At 39.5% G+C, this 21528-nt stretch overlaps 1 non-coding gene across 1 annotated transcript; it reads left to right on the top strand.

Annotated features, from left to right (window-relative positions):
- The first annotated feature begins 19147 nt into the window (after positions 1–19147).
- LOC147945636 (small nucleolar RNA R71) lies at positions 19148–19254 on the top strand. The gene has a single exon (XR_015598005.1). It is a non-coding gene; the product is annotated as a small nucleolar RNA R71 (small nucleolar RNA).
- The last annotated feature ends 2274 nt before the right edge of the window (positions 19255–21528 follow it).

The raw sequence follows: 21528 nt of genomic DNA, 5'->3' as shown, positions 1-21528 counted from the left end.
AGAAACTTGGCGATCTTGGATCGTTTACCCTGCCGTATTCAATAGGACTTCTGTCGTTTTGTAAATGCCTTTGCGATTTGGGAGCATCTGTTAGCCTCATGCCAATAACTGTAGCCAAACATGTGGGATTTGAGAAGTTTAAATATATAATTAATTTTGGCAGACAAATCTGTAAGACTACCACATGGGCTGTTGGAGGAACTGCCGGTTAGAGTGGGAGCTGTAGAGGTACCTATTGACTTTGTTGAAACAACCTGTCCCATTTCTTTTTAAAAAAAAATATACAAATAATATAATTAAATATTCCATAATATTTAACTACAAACCAAACCATAAACCAACATAACCAACTCAAATTAATATAAAACAAACATCAACCTGCACAACGAAAACATATAAACCAAACTAGGATCCTAACCAAGATTCCAACAACAAAATAACATAACCAATAATACAACCGAGACCATAGATCATTGTTCTCCTCATAGCCATGATTCCATGCTACACATGCATTACCTGCACCACAAACACAATGAGATGCGTGAGTATTACCAGAATTACCCAGTGAGGCGATCCTCCCGTCTACGAGCTATACAAAAAAGAAAATCAAGAGTACAACCACAAATGAAACATAGAAGACAACCATCCATAAACAGAACACCCAATAACACATTTCCCACACCTACAAATCATCACACAAAACAAGTCATACAACCCAATCACTCATATAAGCTCATGGTCACGCACTCACCTTAACAAGGTGATTCGAACAACAAAACACAACCAAGAGAGACTCTCCTCATGCCTGCAACACCCAATAACACCCTACAACAAATCACATAACCAAAACAACCTTGAAACAAAACTGACCGAAATAACTGAAACCTTCAGTCTTAAAGAAACAACCCTAAAACAAAAACGAACCGTTAACTATCAAATCCCTCCAGTAAAAAGTTACCTCTAGACGTCATGGCGCTTCTCCTAAAATCTCATGCCGATCGGATAACAGATGAGCAAATTGTGACACCCCAATTTCAAGGACTTGCAGAGACGTTTAAAAGAATTGATTTGGCCACCTATGTCACCAAAGTGCACTTATCTTTTCGGTCAAGGGTCCTGAGAGAACTCCAGAGTTAAGCGTGCTTGAGCTGGAGTAGTCTCAGAAGCGTGACCTTCCGAGAAGTGATTGTTGGAACTGTGCGAGTGAGGACAAAACACAGGGAAAGATCATGTGGTGATTTGTAGGGACGATAAACAAGTCTTTAAAAGCTCCCGGATGTAGCAAACCGACTGTTGGATATGGATGAGCTCACGGGCCTAGTGAGAGGATGAGAGGCCCATTAAGGAAACTGGGCCCATGGAATAAGAGTGGACATTGAGCCCACTGAGAGGTGGCGGTCGAGATGTTACATTTGTGGTCCTGGAAATAGATGTGGAACTGAAGACCCAATAATCCTAGGGAGGCCATTCTTAGCCACAACTCGAGCTATGATTGATGTGATGAATGTAAAGATAGACCTGAACCTCAGAAAGGAATTCACCATGAAGTTTTATATTCAAGACGCCATGAAAAACTAACTATAGATTGCTAGGCCTTCTAGGTTGAAGAAATGGAAAAATTGAGTAAAGAAATGTTTGTAGAGATAGCAGAAGAGGACTGCCTAAAGACAACCCTGTCAATGAATAGTAAAGAGAGATTTGTTCATCAAGAATCATAATTCTACAAAGAGCTGTTGGACACTTAGAAGACAGTCATTGAGTGAGAGTGTCAATGAGACCGTAAAGGAAATTCTGAAACGAAAAGAGGAGAATTTTAGCAATCCAACCAACCGCCCAATCACTAACACGACCATCCCATCAAGTGTAATATCGTGCAGCAGCTCGAGATTAGTCGCGGCAGGAAACAACCTAACCATCCGGCCGATGACCCCCTTGTGTAGCATGACCGAGCTTCCCACCGAGTCACCTAGTTCAGACTCTGATGATTGGTCCGAATTGAAAGCACCAAAAGTAGAGCTAAAACCTCTTCCATCTGGGCTAAAGTATGCTTTCCTAGGACCCAATTCAACTTATCTCGTTATTGTCAATGCTAGTTTAACGAATAAAGATCTAGAATTGCTTTGTGCTGAATTAAGAAAATATAGAAAAACAATTGGCTATACTCTAGATGACATTGAAGGAATCTAGCCTGATCATTGCACTCATAGAATTAACTTAGAAAATGAGTCGTACTCTAGTGTTGAACCTCAGCGAAGGTAAAATCCAAATTTAAACGAAGTTGTTAAGAAGGAAATCTTAAAATTGCTTGATGTTGGAGTTATCAATCCTATCTCTTATAATAATTAGATATCTCCAGTGCATTGCGTTCCAAAAAAAAGAGGAATCACCGTAATCAAAAATGAAAAGGATGAATTGATCCCCACTAGGACAATCAAAGGATACAAAATGTGTACATAAAACTGAATGCAGCTTCTAGAAAAGATCATTCCCCTTACCTTTTGATGTGTATATATTTTACCTTGTCTTAGTAGAGTTTATTCATCTCTTTTGCATAGTTTACTAGCTAGTTTTGTCATTATTGTGTAGTTTAGCCTCTGTTTGTGCATTAGAGTACAATATGCATTGCATTTGCATTGTTTCCTGCATAAACAGGTGAATTAGACCCCAAGGAGCATGTAAGTGAGCTGAAGAGGAATAGAGTGCAACCAGTGGAGCAGACCAATGTTGGAATAAAAGAAAACCAAGGTTCAGAGACCACTCGACCAGTGAAGAAACAGAAGAAGAAGCCACTCGACCATGCACTCGACCGAGCACATGGTCGAGCACTTCCAACCGCCTTAGTGTTTTGTCTGCTAGCTAAATTAGGGTTTCCTTCCCTTCCTATAAATATCCCTTGTACTCTATGGCCGCCCACAAGCCAGAACAAGTGAGAAATAATGTCTAGAGTCACCTCAAAATTAGTTTTTGCCCTTTTGGGTATTTATTACTTTTCTGCATCATTATCTACTTTTGTCTTTGCTTTTTCCAGATTTTCAGAGTTTGTAAACCCTATAACTTTTTATGTGTTGAGAATCTGAGTTTGCTTCTTTGTATTAGGTTGTAGATCTCTGTTACTGAGGAGTATGTCACTGGGGACAGTGAATTTCAAGATGGGGAGGATATTCAACAAGTTTCAGCTCAGAATGAAGCAGAGGATCAAGCAGAGAAGAAAATCGACAGTGTGCTCGACCAAGCACACGATCGTGCACTCGATCGAGTGAGTGATCGAGTCACTGATCGAGTGGTCCCCTCTGAGTATGATAAGCCCACAAAGTACATTCCTTCAGCATACAAACCACCTTTGCCATTCCCAGGACGTTTCAAGGAACAAATGATTAGGAAGCTCAAAGAAAAGATTGAGAAGCAGGAATTGATGGCCATTCAACATGAAGTAACTGTTGAGGAGAAGAAAGAGGATATAGGATCAGCTTTGGAGCAGTATGAACCATATCCTCTCTATAAAGGCATGTTGCTTAACATATCAAAGCAGAAGGCTAAGAATCAAGCCAAGAAGGATCTAGACATTGGAACTGCTGCGATTCCAACCAAGCTTGAGGATCCAGGCTCATTCAACCTACCATGCTCACTGAACTATATGCACTTGAACAAGTGTTTCTGTGACCTTGGAGCCTCTGTTAGTGTCATGCCCTTCTCAATAGCAGAGAAGCTAGGATATGAAGAGTTCAAGCCAAGCAACCTCTACATAAGTCTTGCTGATGGGTCTAGGAAAGATGTGGTTGGCAAGCTAGAGAACTTTCCAGTCAAGATAGGTAAGGCCAGTATACCAACTGATTTCATCATCATAGAGATGGAACAGGAGCTTGATGATCCTATTATCCTTGGAAGACCATTTTTGGCCACTCCTGGAGCTGTAATTGATGTTAAAAAGGGTATGATCAGTCTGGACATTGCTGATGGGTTGAATATGAGGTTTGATATTAAGAACACAACAAACCAACCCACCATTGGAGGCCAACCCTTTGTTATAGAAGATAAAGCTGATGTTGAGTCTTTTAAGATAAAGCTGATGTTGAGTCTTTTAAGATAAAGCTGATGTTGAGTCTTTTAAGCTGATGTTGAGTCTTTCACCCAATGAGGTAGCTTTTCAAAACCTCAAGACTTCAGTTCAAGAGTTGAATGATCTGGTGAATGATCCCCAAGTGTAACTCAACATGAAGTCTGTTAAGAAAGCAAGGCCAAGGCTCAAGATCAAGAATAAGCAAGATTCAGGTGGTAAGACTGTTTTGACCAAGACAAGGTTCATGGTGATCAATTTGAACCAAGGGGGACCTCATCACCTCTCTGGTCTCCAAACCAAGCCTGAGAAGGCACAAAAAGTCAAGCTTAGTAACTATAAACAAGCTCACTAGGGAGGAAGTCCCTAAGGTATCTTTGTAAATAAGTTTAATTTCCTTGTGTTTTTGATGTTTTTCTTTTATCTTTGTGTTGGGCAGGCTTTTACATGGGTTTACAAGTGGACTTAAGAGGGTTTGGACTTGTGGAGAAGGCTTTTAAATGCCACTCGACTAAGCCCACGAGAAGCACACGATCAAGTGCCGTTCAAGCCCATGCCCACTCGATTCACTCCCTTTGCTTGCTCGATCGATTTGGTGGGAGAAGAAGTTTGAATTTCGAATTTGGTCAAGCACTCGACCAAGTGGGGTCGAGTGGTGGGGTCGAGCATGTGCCAAAGTTAGTCAAAGATTCCAATTTCAAATTTTGGATGGTACACACGCTCCACCCTTGTCTTTTTCTCCCTTCTACTTCTTTATAAGCACCTAAATCAATTCTACAATCCTCACACTCTCTCATTTGCATAAACACCCATATTCTAGCTTAAAATCTCTCTTTGCTTTCATTGCTTTGCTCAAAGCTTAAGTTTCTTTGTTTTCTGGGTACTAACCTACTAATCTTAAGTTTTGAGTCTATTCCTTTCAAGTTTACCATCACAATGTCTTCACAAGCTAAGGAAACACCAGAACAAGCTGCAATCCGCCGAGCTGAGGCCAAGAAAGCTTCTGAAGACTTCATGGATCGTCGTGATTCACTGTTGGGCTCAAGAAGAGAGATTAGTGAGCGCACTCGACCACTCACTCGAGGTGGCAAATGTTCGAGTGCCGGTTTGAGCAGGGGGTCGAATGCTCATGCGGAGAAGAGAAAACAGCCTGTTGAAGTTGATTCAGAGGAAACTGAAAGTGATGAGGAGATGGAGGTTGATCCTGAACTAGTAGCTGATGTTCAAGAACAAGAGAGTGATAGTGGAGATGAAGCAGATTCTGGTGTTTTGTCACCAGCACAGCTCTATGAAGCCTTCATGAGCATAAAGTTCCAAGGGACCAGGTATCCACACAACGAGACCATGGAGGAGCTTGGTATAGCTGAGGATGTGGAGTTTCCTTTTAATAAGTGCAACATAACCAAGTCCATGGGGATGCACATGGAGGGTTACAAAGAGATGAGCTGTGAGTTCCTATCCACTCTCCAAATGTATAGCTATGAAGACCAAATGGATCAAGAGGAAGGGCCAGGATACATCACGTTCTCCATCAAAGGCAGGACTTATGAGCTCTCTATGATGGAGATTGCTGAGCTTTTTGGGTTTGATATGGGGACTGATCACAACATTGTCATCCAAAAAGAAGAACTTCAATCTGTATGGCAAAATATTGGAGAAAATAAGCCATATTCCTCCTCCAGCACCAAGAGTTCCAAGATCAGAAGTCCAATGCTAAGGTACCTCTACAAGGCTTTAGCAAACACTCTTTTTCCTAGGAAGGAGACTGGTAATTTAAATGAAGGAGAGCTCAAGATGATAGATATAGCACTATATAACATCATCACAACATCAAGAGATGAGACCATCATTCATGGGAGTAGTGTGCCAACAAACCTTGCCATGTTCCTGATTAACCAATTGACCTACTATAGAAGCTGGGTGAGCAAGCTGCATAAGAGGGGCTCAACTGGAGTTCTATGTATTGGAGGAATCATCACTCCAATCCTTGTAGCTGCTGGGATACCACTTCAAGGTGAGAAGACCAAGCCAAGGTGGATTGACATTCTATACCTCACCTCTACTCTCATTCTAGCCAAGGAGAAGCATCATGGGAGATACTTGTTCAACTTTGATCACCCAACAGTGGGGAAGTCTCAGTCTGTTCTATCAAACCCAGAAGCAACAACAATAAGTGAAGGGCTCAACATTGATTTCTGGCCAGCAGCTGAGCTATTGTTTGATGGAACAACCCCTTATGCTGAAGAACAAAATGGTGATGTTAACATGGCTGAAGGAGAAGGGCGGATCTACTTTGATGACTATGAGCAAAATCCAAGAGATAGCAGAGGAGTGAGAGAGACCAGCAAGAGGGTGACACTACTCCAAAAGTGGAACAAGTGGCATGGGAAGACTGTTGAAAAGCTGAAGAAGAAGGTGGTGAAGATGTCCAAGTATATCAAGGGAATGAAAAAAGAGATTCCTGAGCTTAAGAGTGGAAACTTATCCCCAGCACCAACTGAGCATTTGAGGAGGAGTAGCTCAACTAGGGTATTGTCTAGGGCTGAAAACCCCTTTGAACCTTCAAGAGCTTCGTCATTTGAGCCATTACAGAGGAGAATAGGTCCAATTCGCGCAGAACAGCAAGTTCCAAGGCACTCGACCAATGCACTCGAACCGACACTCGACCGAGCGCCTCCAATGCACTCGGCCGAGCACTTCCCCAGACCTCAGTATGGTTTCCCAGCTCATCAAGGTTATCCACCTCATTACTTCATGGACTCTGCTTTCATGCACCAAGCCTTCTATGGACAGCAAGGATAACCATTCAACCCACCACAATCCACTCGACCTGGCAACTTGAGCAGGCACTCGACAGAGTGCATGTCCGGAGCTATAGTCGAGTTCCCCCCTTCTCCATCAACAAGCCAGATTCAAGCCTCAGGCTCAAACTACACATATGACAGCATGAGTGAGGCTGTTGATGACTTCTTCCACAACCAATGGGGTACCATCATCACCTTATCCATTGTTTATACCATTTAGTTGCATGTTTTGTTTGTTTAAGTTCTTAAATCCTCTTTCAAACTTTTATCACACAAGGGACTATGTAATTTAAGTTTGGGGGAGAGTTTAAGATAGCATTTGACATTGTTTTCTGTTTTCTTATTTCAAAATTTTAGCATAATCATGTTAGTACTTGCATTTCATCTAAGGCACAGAAAAACCCTAAAAATTTGAAAATTTTAACAAAAATCTTAAAAAAAAAAAAAACAGAGTGTTCATGTAGTTTGCATTGCATATTAGGATTTTGTTAGCATGTTTCATATAGGATTGTCTCATAATCTGCATTAGGGATCATGATGAGTTTAGCCTTGTTAACTTGTTTAAATTCACTAAACTAGGATAAATGCCCAAGTTAATAGTACTTTGATGCTAGTTGAGTGGTTAGAAACATAAGATTGAACCAAGTATAGAATTCCTATATTGCATTCTGGCCTAAATTGAAGCATGTTGTGATTTGAAGTAATTTCCTACTTATAAGAACCTAATATTGACTTTTAATTATCAGTTTGTGCATTGTTTTAAACTCATGGATACTTTATACGTATCTGGATCATCTTTCCCTTTTTTACCACTCTTGTTGATCCAAGTAGCTGATTTCATCATTGAATAAGTCTCTCCTACCCTTAACCAACCTTTCTTTCAAGCCATGTTTATTCTTGAGTGTGTGAGGCCTGTTTTGGGATTGAGCTTGGTAGAAAGTGTTAGGTTTGAACTGACAAGAATAAAGCCTTGTGTAGTTCTACTTTGCATTTTTCAAACTAGATAGGACTAGGTTTTAAATTCTGGGTTTGGGACTTGTTGTGTTTGAAAAATAAAAGAAAAGAGGGAAAAAGAAAAAGAAAAGGGTAAAGTCCTTAGGAGGGAAGTGTTTTAAAGTAAATTCAAGCTCTAAGTGAAAGGATGGGGTGTAGTAAAAGTTTCAAATAAGGTTCTGGTCAAAGAAAAGAAAGAAAAAAAAGAAAAGTCTAGTAAAAAGCTTTATGACTTGGGAAACAAGTAAGAGAAAGAGCCTTAGCATTTAAGAAAGAAATCTCCATTCCACTAGAGAAATCAGTAAGAAACCTCTCCTAGGACTCAAAAACAAAAGAGAAAAAGGGCAAAAGAGAAAAGATGAAGTTAAAGGGTAGAACTAGGGCATTATGGGGTTAGAATGTTAGGAACAAACACTTTGGGTGCCTTTGGGTAGACAAGGTTCTGTTCTTGTATGTGTCTAAGTGATCTTACCTTTAGCCTTCTTCTAAAGTTCAATCCACTTTTTGTGAGAGAAACCTAGATATTGATAAGCCCCACTCAAAAGAGAGACCATTTTTGTCTCTAACCCTTATTACCAAGTCGAATGAGTTTAAACATTGCATAATCTAATTCATGTTCTTGTTTAATGAATGTTAAAGGAAATGACTAATTTGAATGCATGTGAAAGTCTAAGGCTTGAATCAGTTAAGGTTGTGAAAGGCTTGTCTAAAATCTTTAAGTATAGCTCATTCCCCTTGCATCTTAGTACTAGTAACTTGGACATTGATTCTAGCTAGTCTATTAACATGTTTAAGGTTATCAGATCCCACTTTCAAACCTTTCCACCTGCTTATGTCTTATTTGCTTGAGGGCAAGCAAAGACTAAGTTTGCGGGAGTTGATATGTATATATTTTACCTTGTTTAACCATAGTTTATTCACATCTTTTACATGTTTTATTAGCTTGTTTTGTTACTTTCATATAGTTTAAGGTCTGTTTGTGCATTAGAGTAGGGTTTGCATAGCATTTGCATTGTTTCTTGTTTAAACAGGTGAATTGGACTCAAGAAGCATGGAAATAGCATTTGTGATGAGAGGAGTGCAACCATTGAAGCAAATAGGAGTTGAATCAAGGAGAAGACCAACAAAGCATGAAGCATTCGACCACCACTACTCGTGCAATAGACCATGTGCTACTGAAGCACTCGACCATGTGCTACTCAGGGACTTAACCGGTGGGGAGCAGAAGGATGGACCACTCGACGAAGGCCACTCGACCGCTTGTGGTCGATTACATCGAGCCGACTTTCTATTTTGTTAGCTAGCCAAATCAGGGCTTCATTCCCTCACTATATATATACCTCTTTAGGCAAAAAAGTACCTGTAGCCACCAAAAAAACCTTAGTTCTTACCCCTTAAGGGTTTTTAGCTTTTTAATATCATTTGCCACTTTTATTTACTGTTTTTTCTCAGATTTTAATATCTTGTAAGTCTCATAACTTTCTGGGTATTGAGAATCTGAGTTTGCTTCTTTATATTAAGTTGTTGTTCATCATCTCATCTATCCTATCATGTTAGTTTTATCATTTTCTGGGTTTATGTTCATCATCATCATGTTTTGTTCATCTGAGAAGTGAGTTAGGATTCTGGAGATGGATTAGGCTGGTTTAGGGCTGTGGTTGTTTAGATTGGTTAAGCTTGATTGTTTACATATCTCTTCTGGGTTAGATATGCTCTAAGTTGTTCTTATATCTGAGAAGGTAAGAACAGATCTTAAGCTTCTTTGCATCATACCAATGTTTAGGTTGTTAGATAAAGCTAATACTGGAGATTATCATGCTTATCCCAAGAGATTGGTTGTATAAGGTGATTTTTGACAAGTAATGGTCTGGTACTTAATGCTTGTTTAGTATATTCTGCATTTTACATTATTGTCTTAGGATTGTTAGAAATAAATCATCATCATATTTGGCTTGACTTGAGTCTCTGTTTACATCTTGATTGCATGCAACACACACTTTATGGATTGACATCCTTTTTGCTACAACTACATAAGGGTATTGAAACACCCTGCACACATTCTGATCATCCATACTTATGTCTGTTGGTTTGATTGCATCATCCATTCATTGCATAAGTAAACTTGAAAAAGTTCTTGTTTCACTACTCGACCACCTGCTCGTTCTTGCACTCAACCGTGTGTCCAATCGAGCATCTGATTGAGTCGGTTAATTCAAACTAGATCCAAGGGAAACCACAACCTCCAGAAGTATATTGATCGTATCAACCGTTTGCCAAAGGATCTGAGGCAACAAAAGACAAGAATACTTCAAGAACAACAAGAGCAGTTACTCATGTATCATCCAATCATTCAGAATCAAAGACAAAGGAACATAGGAGCTGGAGATGCTCCTAACACTCACAATTAGAGAGCAGGGATAGTTCCACCAGCTGTGGCCAACAACAACTTTGAGATCAAGAGTGGTCTCATTACCATGATTCAAGCTAACAAGTTTCATGGTCTACCTATGACAGACCCCTTAGATCATCTTGATGAGTTTGACAGACTTTGTGGTCTAACAAAGATCAATGGTGTTAGTGAGGATGGCTTCAAGCGCAGGTTGTTTCCATTCTCTCTGGGAGACTGATAGCAGGATTTTCACCCAGGGTATCAATTCCCTATGCAGTTGTAGTACCAAGGGTTATCAATCCAAATGGTTGTTATGCTAGCAGATAAGATGCGATCAGAAACAAGCAAGTCAAGCCAAGCAATAAATGGGTTGGATCTAACAATCCTAAAATAAATAAAAGAAAGCAAATAAATAATAACCACACGACCTAAGCACTCGATGCAAGCATTCGAGTACAAGATCAGGTGGGGTGATCGAGTAAAGAAGAAAAGCAAGAACAGCTCGAAGGTATACTCGAAGCAGGTGATCGTGTACCTGTTCGGGTAAGTGATCGAGTTATGAATAAAAATGTAAACAATCTAAATACGAAAGCTCCTAAGGATGGAGTAATCGACTCCTAAGTGTTCCTGACCAATATGGATGCCCTACATGCCTCAAGCAAATATTCCCTAGACAATGAATCTCTAAAATCTTGTTAAAACACTCTCGTGATAGAAACAATCAACCTTAATCACTCACCTATCCAACTCTCGTTGGAGAAACATGACCAAGCATGCAATACAAACCAATTCATTATTGTCAATAAACCCCTTACTCATCTAATCTCTTAGACTACTAGAGTAAATCTCTAGCATTGATTGATTCAAGCATTTCATCTACACCTCTCGATGGTAAAACACCCTAGATCTAATCTCACCCTCTCGGTTTGTTGATAGCATTAAGAACACCAATCTAGAAGGGAATTTATAAAACATAAACAACCAAGCTAAGACATCCTAACTGATCAAGAACACAAAATTGTCTATCCCATCCCTAGAAACCTTACTTCACTACTCAGATCTCATTACAGAAAACATAAAAACATAGATAAAGGAAAATTGCATTGTATTAAAAATAGAAGTAGAGTAGAAGAGTATAGAATCGAAAATGCAAAAAGAAATGAAATTAAATCCTAACAAAGTAGAGAAAGTGTTTGAGTCTCGCAGTTTCTCTCCCAGAAGCTCTCGCTCTCTGTTCTGAGGGTATGCAGCGTGCTAGGGCGAGGGGAAGAAGAGGCGGGGTTTATATATGGAAACCCATTAACCCTAGCTTCCTAGTCCTGCCCGAGGGTCTGCTCGATGGGGTGCACGAGGATGAGCTCGGGTTGCTCTTCGGGTACATCCTTGAAACATGTTATTTTGTGTGGTGATGGATGATGATATGAATGTGAATATAGAGATGATGAATGAATATGTGGATGCAAGGTGTTTCAATTACCCTTATGTAGTTGTAGCATAAAGGATGTCAAACCATAATGAGTGTGATGCAAGCAATAAGGATGTGAATACTCATTTAAGTCAAGCCAAATATGATGAATTATTTTTACTAACAACCTAATGATGATTATGAAATGCAAAATGTAAAGCTACTAAGACAGGATTCTAAATGCAAAGTAAACAATAAAACAAAGCAGGCATGAAACTAAACAGGAACATGAATTATACTAATGCAGGGCAAGTAAAGGAACATGATTAAACAGAAATGAAATGATGCAACAGAAATGAAACCAGAAATGAAACAGATATGATGCCGAACATAAACAAGAACTCTGGGATGAGCTCGAGCAGGCACTCGATTGGGTGTGCGATCGAGTGGGTGGTCGAGTTGACAAACGTATGAACAGAAACAAAGCAGATTATGAAAACAGAGCAAATAAAAGCAAATCAAACAGCAAGCAATTAACAAAAATTAAGCAGGGAAATCAATTAACAAAGAAAGGTCCTAAGAATGGATTCTTGGGATGGACTCAAGCTATGGTTATCTAAATTGGTCAACAAACCTCAATCAACAATGAGCTATCTCTAAACAATGATCTTCTAATACATGTTAATCCATTCTAATGACAATAACAATCAAGCAAAGATACTTCTTAGACCTAGTTCTCACTAGCTATTACATATCAAAGCAGGCATTAAACAACCAGATCATCAATGTCAAAAATCATAGTAAACATCTAATCTCTTAGCATGCTTCATGATAATCTCTAGTATTAGACTTATCTAACAACTTAGACATTGGTGTGATACTAAGAAGCTTAAGATCTACCCTTACACTCTCAGTATAAGAATATCATAAAGTGTATCTAACCCAGAAGAGATATTAAGCAATCAATCTTGACCAATCTGAACAACCATAACCCTTATCCATCCTAATCCATCCTTAAGATCCTAAACCACTACTCACAATTACAAAACAAGATGAACAAAGTCATAAACCCAGAAATCAATGAAACTTGCATTATTAGAAAGATGAGATGAAAATCTACAATATTGAAGAAGAAATCAAACTCAAATTCTTAATACTTTGAAAGTTATTGAACCAACAAGTATCAAAGATTTCTTATAAAAAATGCAAAAGTGGCTAATGAATCTAAAAATAAGAGAAAAGCAAAAAAGTAGAAAATACCCTAAAGGGTAAACACTAGGTCTAGAATTTTTTCTCTAAAGTGGTCTATCTTCTTTTTGGTGGCTGCAGGTACAAGACTTTATATAGAAAAAGGAAGGGAAGCCCTAAAAAGGCTAAAAGACGAAATAGAAGGGCGGCTCGGTCAACTCCACGTGGTGCTTGGTCGAGTACCTGATCGAGTGACCTCTTCTTCTGCTTCTTCCATTCGGTCGAGTCCTTCTCCGCACATGGTCGAGTGTCTGGTCGAGTGGGCGGTCGAGTGGACTTCCGGACCTTGATTTTTCAGCTCTAACTCCCTTGTTTTCTTCACTTGATAGCTTCAATCTTCTTCAACATTCCTTCCATGCTCTTTAGGATCCAAAATCACTTGTTTATGCAAGAAATTATGCAAATGCAATGCAAATCTACTCTAATGCATAACAATTCTAAAACTATACAATAGTGGACAAATGAGATAGAAAATCATGCAAAAGATGTGAATATACTAAGAGAAAACAAGGTAAAATATATGAACATCAGTCCTCAGGTTGTTGTTTCTGTTCTTAGATCCTCTTCGATCGGGTTGGTGTTCGGACTGTTTGATGTTCATATATTTTACCTTGTTTTCCCTTAGTTTATTCACAACTTTTGCATCTTTTGCTATCCATTTAGGCCATTATTGTGTAGCTTTAGGACTAATCATGCATTAGAGTATAGTTGCATTGCATTTGCATCTTTTCATGCATAAACAGGTGATTTTGGAGCTTAAGGAGCATGGAAGCAATGCTGAGGAGAAGTGAAGCAATCATGAGGAGAAAACAAGAGAGTTAAGGCTGAAGAATCAAGGTCCAGAGTCCAACTCGACCGCACACTCGACCGTGTGCTGAGAAGGACTCGACCGAGTGGAAAATGCACGAGAGAAGCCAGCTCGACCAGCCACTCGACCGAGCCGTTGACTGCTTCCACCTCATCTCCTATATAAGGCCTTTGTACCTGCAGCCACCAAAGAGTCCAGCTTTTTAGAGAGTCTAAAACCTAGTTTTTACCTTTTTTAGATTTATTCCTTTTGCACTTTCTTTTATTTTTAGATTTTGTACTTGTTTAAGAAAGAAAGACTAGATTCTTGTATTTTGTTGGTTTCATAACTTTCAAGATATTAAGATTTCGAGTTTCATTTCTTCATTAATATTGTAGATCTCTGTTTCATCTTTCTAATAATGCAAGTTTCAATATTTTCTGGGTTTTTGACTTATTTCACCATGTGTTCTTGTGAGTAGTTTGCTTAGGACCTTGAGGATGGGTTAGGCTGGATTGATCTTGTGGTTTATTTGATTTGGTCAAGCTTGATTGTTGTAGATCTCTTCTAGGCTAGATGTTCTTAATGCTGATCCTATATCTGAGAAGGTAGGGTTTGATTTCAAGCATCTTAGCATCACACCAATGTTTAAGGAGCATAGATAAGGCTAGATCTAGAGCTTACCATTAGGCTTGCTAAGAGATTAGAGGTCTTGTTTGGTTTGAGATGTATTGCTTAATGCCTGCTTGTGTAGATTCTTTACTTTGTGAGAACAAGTCTAGAAATGCATATGTTTGATTGTTTCTTGCCATGATAGTGGATTAAACATGTCTTAGAATAGTATGTCTAGAGATTAGCTCAAAGTTTGCTTGAGATTTGTTGACCAAGTTAGATAACCACAATGATTAGTTCAGCCCATGAATCCCTCCTCAAGGCCTTCTTTGTTTATTAATATCTTAGTCTAAATATCATTGCTTGCTTGTTGTTTGATTCGTTTTTGCATTGCTCTGTTTTTATTGTGTTGCTCTGTTTTCACGTTTAGTCTAGCTCGACCCTGTACTCGACCTACACTCGGTCGAGTGCTTGCTCGAGTTCGTCCCCAGAACTTGTGTTTATGATTTGTGATTGTCCTGTTTAATTCCTGTTTTATTTCTGTTGCATCCATTTAGCTTTCTGTTCATTACTTGTCTTGCATTAGTTCTTCATTAACATAGTTTCTATTTCCGTTCTTGCTATTATAATCATTCTGTTTCATTTGCATTTAGTTCTTAGTTCTTGTAGTTTGCTTTCTGCACTTTGCATTTTCATTATAGGATTGTTAGTGACAAACAACCTTTACATCCGGCTTGACTTAGACTCATATGCACATCTTGATTGTTCACAAACACTCAGATTGGATTGACACCTCTTATACTACAATTGCATAAGGGAAATTGAAACACCCTGACATCCATTCATTCATAAGTCATCATTCCATACATCATTCATTCACCACCCACAAAAAGAGTCAGTTTCACTGTTCTTCCTGCTCCATAGCTCCTTCAGGTACATGCTCGGATTTGACCTTGTTTCTCCCCATTTTTGGCTCTTAAACACCTGTTTTCATCCAAAATATGGAAATGCAAGAATGCAACACCCTAAATGGCCTAAATGTGGATTCTTACAGTAAATGACCTAAAAATGCTAAGGTTAGGGTAAAAATAATGCAAAACATGGACAAAAAGGGATGCTAAAAACAACATGTAAATTAGAGAGTTTTCAAACCTCCAAACTTAAATCTTGCTAGTCCTCTAGCAAGGAAGTAGGAGGAAGAAGAAAAAAATGGGACTCATAACCTTTTGAGCTAAGCGAAGGATTCAAGCTATAGTCCTTAAAAATAGTTTAATGGTGCTAAGATCAATCAACATACTTACAAATATTTTTCTATGTTTATTACCATGCATCGATCTAGTTCAACCTCCAACTTTTAGTAAAGACTTGCAATTCCAAAGAACATCTCTTTTACATTCATTAAGGTGTTTGGCGAATTCTTGCAAATGGAAGGTGAATCAAGCTCAATCGGTTTCAAGGGTAAGACTTTTTGGTAGGGTAGTTTCAAACAATATCTTTGGGTGGTTTCCTCTCAAAAGAAGGAATGCTAGACAGTTGTGAAAACTATCTAAGATTGAGAACAATTAGGGCATACAAAGCTTAACTCTTGATAATCTACCCTTTTCTCATTCACTCTTTTTTATCAAACTCTCTTTTGTTTTTTTTTTTGTTTTTTTTTTATAATCCCTAAGGTCTATACTTTAAACATCTAGTTCTTTTTTTTCTTTTTCTCTTTTGTTTTTCTTTTTTTGCTAAACACCTAATAATATTCCTATATTTTTTTTTCTTTTAGGAGACTATAGCAAGATCTTTTTTCTTTCTCTTCTTTTTTTTTACTTAGAGACTTGGAACTAATTAAACCGAACCTTAGAGACTTTCTTCTTTAATTTCTCTTTTATTCCTCAACCCAACCCCAAATAATAATGCTAACCACCTATCTTTCAAAACCGATCCTAATAGCTAGTTCAAATGATTCTAACTTAGCTAAATCAAGAGCCAGTTCTTTGTCGTTCTCAATACTCTCAAAGTTTCACAACCTATAGCACAATGAAAAGGCTTCACTCAACAATTCACAACAAGGTTTGAAAGAAAGGTTTGGGTTCAAGGGTAGGGAAAAACAAATCGGGTTAAACAAATGGAGTGTTAACCCGAGATTAGAGTTATCATGAGCAAGTATTCAAATTCCATAAGCAAGACAATTTAAGGTCAGTTTAAGTCCAATAATATAGAGATGGTTCAATTTTTAAGCAAGTGGAGGAGGGTTTCAAAAGACACAAGGTTTTAAACAAAAAATTTTCACTTTTTTCCAAAGATTGATCTAGCAACAATGAACTGTGATTAAGGGCTATAGCTTCAATCCTAAGGTTTGGCTTTAAACAAGGTAGTTTTAATCATTGTCCCCTAAAATGCATATGCAACAATCCTATATGAAGCAATCTAGACTCAATCCTAATATGAAAATGCAACTACATGAACACTCTCTTTTTTTTCAAATTTTTAGGGTTCTTTATGCAAATAGATGCAAACTCAAATGAAGAAAACTAGCATGCAAAAATTTGAAATAAGAAAATAAAACACAATGTTATATACATTCTAGGACCCTCCCCCAAACTTAAATTTCACAGTTCCTGTGTAAATAAAAGTCTGAAAAAGAATCAAAGAATCACATAAAATGAAATAAAACTAAATGCAATGTTATTTACAAAGGTTGGATGAATGTGGTATCTCACGGGTTGGTGAAGAAGGAGGTTTTCGCAGCCTCCATACTCGCCAACGTGTAGCCAGGGTCGTCACCGGCTTCAGCAGGTGCCGGGATTCGCTCATCAGAGAGCTCGGTTATGCGCACAGACGACCTGCTTGGACCAGCATCCGAGGGGTTGAGCGGGTAAGTAGTCGCGTAGATCATCGGGTAGGGCATCGGGTAATACGATGGGTATGGTGGGAGAGGTCCGGAATGATCACCCATGTAGACGCTTGCAGGGTGCATCGAGTAGGGCATCTGATACGACATCTGGTAAGGCATAGGGAAGGTACCTGAGTGGTCACCCGATTGGGTGTTCGGCTGGGGCATCGGATAGGGCATCGTGTACCCCATCAGGTTAGGCGTCGGGTAGGCATCCGAGTGGCTTCTCCGCGGTCTATCTGGTCTGCGGACATCCTCCTCTGCTTGGAGCTCGTAGAAAGATGCTTTGTGGGGCTCTGGAGGTGTCAATCCTCGGATCCCTCCTAGCGGTCCGCTTCTCCCCATCCATGTGGGTGCATATGACGAAGTGGGGGCTGAGGCACAGCTTGCCTTGTCTTGCAGCTCCTTGATCTGGCCTCCCATTACCTTCACTGAGCTAGTGAGGTCTTTTACCTTCCTTGCCAAAAACTTGTTCATCTTCTTCAACCAGCCGATCCTCTTGTGAGCTTCCTTCACCTCAACAGGTTGCTTTTGAGAGCAAACATCTGGGGGTGGCCGCTGATGGTCCCTGATGCTTCATCTGATCGAGCGAACCTGGCAGCTTCTGGCCGATAGCAAATGACCGATTGGGACAACCGGGCAGCTTCTGGCTGGTGGGGGTGGCGGCTGATATTCCCTGATCTTGTGCGTCTCTAGTTCCATCAGTTGTCACTTCGCCGATGATGGAGACCATGGTTTGGCCGATTGGTCCGACCGCTCATACCTCCTGATTTCTTGTCACGTCTTCAACTTCACTCTTCGTAGCTTCTTTGCTCCAAAATAAGTCCAAATGCTCCAGATGTGAAGAGATTACTCCAAGAACCTGAGAGATAACACACTAGATGCATATGCTCCTAAAACAACCTAGAATGACAAGATTATGCAACAAAACTATGCAAAAACAAGGCTTAAAACCCAACAAAAACACAAAATATCAAGATTTTAGAGAGGCATGTAGGGCATCCATATTGGCCAGGAACACTTAGGAGTCGATTACTCCATCCTCAGGAGCTTTCGTATTTAGATTGTTTACATTTTTATTCATAACTTGATCACTTACCCGAACAGGTACACGATCACATGCTTCGAGTATATCTTCGAGCTGTACTTGCTTTTCTTCTTTACTCGATCACCCCACCCGATCCTGTACTCGAGTGCTTAGGTCGTGTGGTTCTTATTTATTTGCTTTCTTTTATTTATTTTAGGATTGTTAGATCAAACCCATTTATTGCTTGGCTTGACTTGCTTGTTTCTGATCGCATCTTATATGCTAGCATAACAACCATTTGGATTGATAACCCTTTGTACTACAACTGCATAGGGAATTGATATCCTGGGTGAAAATCCTGCTATCAGTGTGGTAAATTCAGTTGGGGCTGTGGTTGAGAATAGGTTTGAGGCTTGGTTTGGTAGTTCCCTTCAGGTGTAGGCTGATAATTGGGTTGGGAAGGAAAACCGGGAGGCATTTGTGGTGGATAAGTCTGATCTTGCGGGTTCTCTACATTAGTACTGCGGTAAGAGAGGTTTGGATGGTTGCGGTAATTGGGATTGAACTTGTTATACCCCTAGCCACCAACATAATTGACCTCTTCTTGTCTCTCAGCACAAGCTTCCATACCTTCTTGATAACTTTGATAATGTTCACACTCATTGACAAAGTGAACTGGCTTTTGATTTGCAAGAATCATCTTATCCATCTTACCATTCAATGCTTTGATCTCCTTGTGGTGCTGCTCATTCATATCAGAATGATCCCTTGGAGTTCTATCATAATCCTCCCCATAGTTTCCATCACTTTGAGCAAGATTCTCCACCTAAGTCATACCAGCATCAACATCTTTCCCAAGAAAATTACCATTACTTGCTGTGTCAAGCAACATTCTTATCTTTGGTAGCACCCCTCTGTATAATATGCTGAGAAGAGACTCCTCAGAGAAACCATGGTGAGGACATTGCATAGTATAACCCTTGAATCTTTCCCATGCTTCACAGAAATTCTCATTTCCTTTTTGAACAAAACTTGATATTTCATTCCTTAGTCTTGCTGTTCTTGTAGTAGAGAAAAACTTGGATAGGAAAGCTCTCTTACATTGATCCCAAGAGGTAGCTGATCCCACTGGTAGGTTCTTCTCCCAAGTCCTAGCTCTGTCTCCAAGAGAAAACGGAAAGAGGCGGAGTTTGAATGCATCTTCAGAGACATCATTGATTTTCACTGTCCCACACATCATATCAAACTGACCCAAGTGGCCAAGAAGGTCTTCCATAGGCAAACCATGAAACTTTGAGCTTTGCACCATGTTGATAAAACTTGACTTGATCTCATAGTTATTGTTCTCAACAGAAGGTGCTCTAATTCCCATGCGGTTCCCATGAATGTTTGGTTGACCAAAAGTTCCAATGGCTCTTGGTTGTCTTGGAGGGTGGATATGAGCTTGTTCAACATTGGGCTGGTCATTTCCATAGACATTCTCAACCTTGTTGTCCATAGCTTGGCGGGCTAATCAGTGATTTGCACGCTCAAAACGGTAGATGTCGTCAACACGCTCGATCAAGTTTGCTTGGCCTTGACTTCTCAAGTTCATATACCCTGCAAAAGAGAATTCAAAACACCAAAGGAAACCAAGCAAGTAACAATGTAAAGTAAATGAATAGGCTTAAGAAAAGTTGAAATAGTAATGGTCAAATATAATGCAAACGGGGAACAACGCCAAATTGATGTAGTACTTTTACTTCAATTAAATTATCAATCCACAATTTGCATTAATCAACTCACTAAGAATGCACAAAAATGCTTAATCTAAACTTAAACAGGTATAGGTTCTTTTGTAACAATCTTAACTAATAAACTGATTCAAAAGAGAGAAAACTAGACAACTCAAAGCAATGCAAACTCAAAGAAACAGGACACAACTAAAAACAGGTTTTAAGTCAAAATTAAACAAGTGAACCTTGGGCAAGGTAATTGACTTGGGAGATAGCTAACCAATCCTAGATGTCTATTCAACAATCAAGAATAATCCTATGGATAAGAACACTTATGCAAATCAATCCATTTCCATGATAGAGACCCTATGCTAATCTAGTGATGATCAACAATTTCCAAAGGCAATCACAAGGTAAGCATGCATTATAAACAAGTTTTAATACCACTTGTAACACCCGCAACCCGAAATCCCGGTTTGGGGATTGCATCGGTCGATGCAGAAGGTGCATCGGTCGATGCAGGTTCGGTTTTCTGTGTTTTGACTTAAGTGAAACGCTGCGTTTTGGACAAAGGGAAGAGGAAAACCCTTAAGTCGATTCTTTTGTCTCATTAGTCGACTTTGGCCGTTTTTGAGAGAAACAAGGGAGAGAAAGAGTGTTCTTGGTGTTCTTGGTGATTTATGTGGGTTTGTGACGTTTCCTGGTGAGATCTGAGGCTTAGAACGTTGCAGGAGCTTGCTAGGAGTGTTCTATTGCTTGTTTGAGGTTCAGATTCTTCTGTGGCAAAGGTAAGTACAGGACCATGGCTTATCTAAGCTAGAGCTTCTCTGATCTGCTTGTTTATGTATTGATAGGCTTGTTAGATGGTTATTTGGGACGTTAGGAAGCTTTCTTGTGGCTTGGGATCGAGTTTTGTGGTTGCAGGAACATAGATCCGGCGAGAAGCTTTGGGGAAAACACGATGCTCGGCATGTTGCATCGATTGATGCACTTTGTGCGTCGGTCGATGCAAGTGCAAAGACGGCACGTAAAACCTTAGAATTTTTGTGTTATGTCGAGCATGCGTCGGTCGATGCAGTACGAGTGTCGGTCGATGCATCCCTTGTGTCGGTCGATGCATCCCGATGTGGTGTCGGTCGATGCATCCCCATGTGGTGTCGGTCAATGCATGTTGGTGTCGGTCGATGCAGAGTCCTGGTTTGTTATTTGTTGTTTGTTGATTGTTGGTTGATGGTTAGAGATGTCTCTATTGCTTGTGTGTATAGCCCAGTAGATGAGAGGATTGCCTTACTGAGTGTTTATTAAATACTCATGCATTGCAATTTGTGTTTGTGGTGCAGGTAAAGGCAAAGTGTGATCGTGGAATCAAGGCAATGAAGAGGAGGATGTTCTAGGGACTCGATTGGATGTTGTCAGGCATTGCTAGGTTGCTAGAGTTGGGTAATTAGAACATTGTTAGGTTGTTGGTTCTATGATTATTGTTGTTTGGTTATTGGTATTTGTTATTCCGCTGTTTGGTTGTGATTGTGGTTAGGTGGCTAGTGGATATGGGACCACTAGTTGTAGTTATTTATTATATTATTATTATTTATTATTTATTATTAAATTAAAAA

Source organism: Camelina sativa, chromosome 4 (assembly GCF_030686135.1).
Source record: "Camelina sativa cultivar CO46 ecotype springtype chromosome 4, ASM3068613v1".
NCBI classification, from domain to species: Eukaryota; Viridiplantae; Streptophyta; class Magnoliopsida; order Brassicales; family Brassicaceae; genus Camelina; species Camelina sativa.
This window is presented reverse-complemented; position numbering and strand designations above follow the sequence as displayed.